The following is a 4,326-nucleotide window of genomic DNA, read 5'->3' as shown; positions in this document are numbered from 1 at the left end:
CGTTTGGACAGCATGCGGAAGCCATTGCTGGAACGAGAACATGCTCAGCCGTTTGTCTATGACCTCTGCAGTCGTGCGCAAAAACTTTGGAAATGATCCCTCAGTTATTACGCATAAAAATAAAACCACGCTTTCTTATGCGCTCGCCAATACCGTAACAGTGAGCTTCTCATGTTGACAACTAGCATTACACTGAGATTCGCATACCTCTTGCATGCGCTTTTTCACAAGCTTAGCTTGTTTTAAACGAGGTGGAAAGTTGAACCTTCACCACGTCGTGGAACGCTGTACACCGCTCTTTTTTAACCTTTCTTTAGACAGGTATATAAGATCAGTTTCTCGGCCAATAATACTGTATTGGCCCAAAAGACTATTTTCGAAATTCTCCAACCTCGACTACCCTCATCTCTGAAATTAAGAGTTTGACGAAATCTCGTAAGGTCAGAAAGTAACGGCAGAATAGGAATAAAATACAGTTTTCCGACCCAAACGTCATGTTGGTCGGCGTTCTGTATTTTATTCCTATTATGCCTACCCTGATAACTTCCCTAAAATTTTATGAATTAAGAATAGAAACGTCGTCCGCAGACCCGTCTTTCCAAGTACTACAAGAATCAGATGGGAATGATTCTTCTTTTCACGAGCTAAAGTGAGAATTAAGGGAGCTGAAACATCGCATTTACTGAATAGCTCTCGAAAAGGAAATGAAAACATCGGCGTTGCGCTCGTCGCTCTCAGTCAATACAATCCCTCTGCTGTGAAGACCAGAAACGCAAATGACCCTCGAAGAGGAACCTAAGCAATGCACTATAGGAGAATATTTTCACTCTGTCTCAAGCTACGCAAACTACACGCAATTCATCCAGTATTAAATTTCAACAGAAAAACAACAGCTTACAACACTGTAAAATAACTTGCACCCAAAAGTGAAAAACACTGTAAATGTTTCTATAACTCACACCTTTCGAGTGCGAGTTATATAATCACACCCTCAGGGTGTGAGTTATAGACACATTTACACCTTTTTCACTTTTAACGGTGTAAATTATGTTGCAGTGCACTACCAGCGTAACCAAAGAAGCACACATTATTGCCATTACCCCCCAGGAATTAGAAAGGGTAGATTAGGCTATAAAAGATCGTCAGTAGGTATAGACAGACTTCCTGATGCAAAGCGAAGACTTAAGCCCAAAATGCAACAAAATCCCTTCAAAAGTTTTTTTGCCAGTTATTCGGACGTCAGCTCAAACGCCCAAAAGATGGCCAACGGAGCCTATATGGTTGCTTTCTTAAAACCAGGAAAACCAGCCACCTCCGCTGTAGTTCCGCAACAGTACTTGCGAGCTGGCCAAGTCATAGAAAATCAATATTATTGTATTCATCCCTGAAGCACGCCGTCTAATGCTCAAATATCGCCGTGTTTACGAGAGGGGATGTTCGGGAACTTAGCGCTTATACTTATACTTAAACACAGCATGCGAAGCTTCCTTTCTTCTTCTTTTTTTTTTTTGTAGAAGCAGCAGTGTCCTGCAACCTTCTGTCACTTGCAAAAGCCTATGATACTAGTTAGTGATCGGCGATATATTACAGGACTTCGCTGATACTAGCTGCCTGGCAGATCTAATATCTCTGTCTGTTTTCCGGCAGTTTCAAGCGCGACTTAGTACCCTGGTTTGGCGATCATTTATACAAGATAACGCCGCAATGCAGGGCTGAATTTTCCTGCCTTTCTCGCCTATTCCAGCATTTTAAGTGCGACACTTTTTGTTGCGACAATTAACTCGGTAAATGAAGTCATGCCGTCTTCGATGATGCATTCATTCTGTGTCGACGATCTACGAGTGGCATGCCGAACGTCGACGACGTCAACTTTCGAAATCTACATTTTAGCAAGCGTTAAACGAACTATAGCACAGTGGGGGGACGAAAGCCGTTTTCGCTGCTCCCTTCAAAGAAAGGTGTTAACAGCCCTCACGTTTTCGCAAAACCCAGATATACAACCTGGTCAGCTGCCTGATCCAGTCTCCTCCGGCCGCCTCGAGAGGCCAGTCGTGCGGCAATTTTGCGTGCGTTTCCGGGGTTTCTTTCACGCTCGGAAAAACACTTTTATGTAGCACGTATTGAGAAGCAGAAAGCTGTGTCGAAAGTTTTTCATGTCGCTCTGCAGTTTTCTCATTGCCACTATTCATTTAAATAAAATATTTGAGAAGTTGATTAATCAAACAGTTTTGAGTATCTCCAAGCGACCGCAAACAACATGGCCTTTGTTCTATCTGGCCACGTGGCATTTGCATATATATAAACTGCGGCTAAGGTTAGCTGCGACGCGCCCTACATACATTCACACACACACACACACACACACACACACACACACACACACACACACACACACACACACACACACACACACACACACACAAACATATATATATATATATATATATATATATATATATATATATATATATATATATATACATATATATATATATACATATATATATATATATATATATATATATATATATATAAAGTTGCCAGTTGCCACTAGTGGCAGCTATGTTTTAAACACTTGTCTTTACGCTTATATACTTGTATTTCTAACTTGGTTCCATCTCTAGCATACTAAAATGGGGCCCTATAGACGTACATAACTGTGTTTCAACCTTTTTCAAAGTGTCCGGCAAAAACTTCGATTAACCAATCAAGTGATGGAAGACCCTGCATCGAAAGCGATAATTCGTTAAACGGCTAGAGTGGTGAACCCCTATAACGGTGAATCGCATAAAAAATTAATTTACCGTCCGTCCATGTGCCGCTTCTAGCTCGCTAGCCGAGACCAATACAGGAAGCCACGTATCGGTGAGATAACTCCACTAATATATATCCCGGCCACGGCGGCCGCATTTCGATTCGGGTGAAATGCGACAACACCTTGGGTAAATTAATTACATCTTACGCCATTCAGTTTACGGTTTTTGTTTTGTAAGATATAGCTGGTATAATAATGACACATTTTATAGTGGTGCATAGTACATAAATTTTGTCCTAATATGGTGTATTATTAGGGGCCGTTTCCACAAATATGACGTCGTTTTTCATTACCGAGTTATAGTTGTAAATGTGCAAGTTTCGTTTGCAGAAATCTTGCGAATTACACCGATTTATGTAAAAGGAGTAACGGAGGAAATGAAAATGTCGCTTGCGACAGTTACTAGATTTCAAACGTTCCTTTTAATTGCAACAACATATTAAATTCGATTCTGCGGCTGGCTCTCGTGAAAAAACCGTTTCTACATTCCCATGTGTTTAGATAGGAGCCCCCGAGGTCGTTGATTCTGCAGAGCTAATCGAAATCATCTAGACCCCACGGATACGCCACCGATGAGCAGTGCGGCCAAATTTTAATTTCTACGTGCGCGGACGTGACCGAGCGTGGGTAGACTATAGTCGGTTTCTTCCCGAATCACGCATTTCTTATCAAATTTCGAAACGCAGACTTCTGCTTCCTTCAGCGTGTTTATTAAGCTGCATCAATAAACATGCACAGTAACAGAAAGAAGAAGCGCATGTATTCAAACACCCCCCCCCCATGTGAAACATCTCCATGACGACATATGCAGGGTATACCGACAGCTTCGAAACGGCTGAGAAACCCTTCGTCAGAATAGAGTGTTCGAGAAAAGAAAATATTCACCGGCGATTACGACACTTCCTAATGCCAATTTCGAGCGCAGCTGTTTCGGTGTTTTGAATTCGCGATACTCAGTGTTAGAAATATTTCGATTCCGAACGACAGGCTCCTCTCGTCGGTGGCCCCGAGCGTGTGTTCGGACAGCTCCTTTAGCAGCAGACGGAAGAATTTCCGTCGGTTGCGTCGCTCATCGTTCAGACAGAAAGCGTCAACGCGTGGGACGCGCGGAGCGCATACTCCAGCAGCTGCGAAGACGAAACAGCGCATGCGCAGTCGGTCGGAATCGCACGCCAACGCTTTGTTTCCATAGCGCTCCACGCACTCCTCGTCGCGACGCCACCGTCGAGCATGTCTAGTGCGTCGCTCCGCTTTCCCCTCACCCTTTCGCCACACTCTCCTCTTCCACTTTCCTCCTCGCACTTACTACGCTCTAGCCGTGTTTCATCTCCCGCTGCGCTCAGCGTTCGCTCTCTGATAATTTTCTGTGCTCGTTCGCTCGTCGGCACTATAGACACAGGAACGGCCGCCTAATAGCCACTCTCTAAAAGTGACTTTAGCGGTCCGTTTGCGAGCTCCACGCAGGACTGCAAATTTGGCTGGGATATTCACAGCAGCATGCACTTTGCGCT

The sequence above is a fragment of the Dermacentor variabilis genome, chromosome 8 (assembly GCF_050947875.1).
Source record: "Dermacentor variabilis isolate Ectoservices chromosome 8, ASM5094787v1, whole genome shotgun sequence".
Taxonomy (NCBI): domain Eukaryota; kingdom Metazoa; phylum Arthropoda; class Arachnida; order Ixodida; family Ixodidae; genus Dermacentor; species Dermacentor variabilis.
This window is presented reverse-complemented; position numbering follows the sequence as displayed.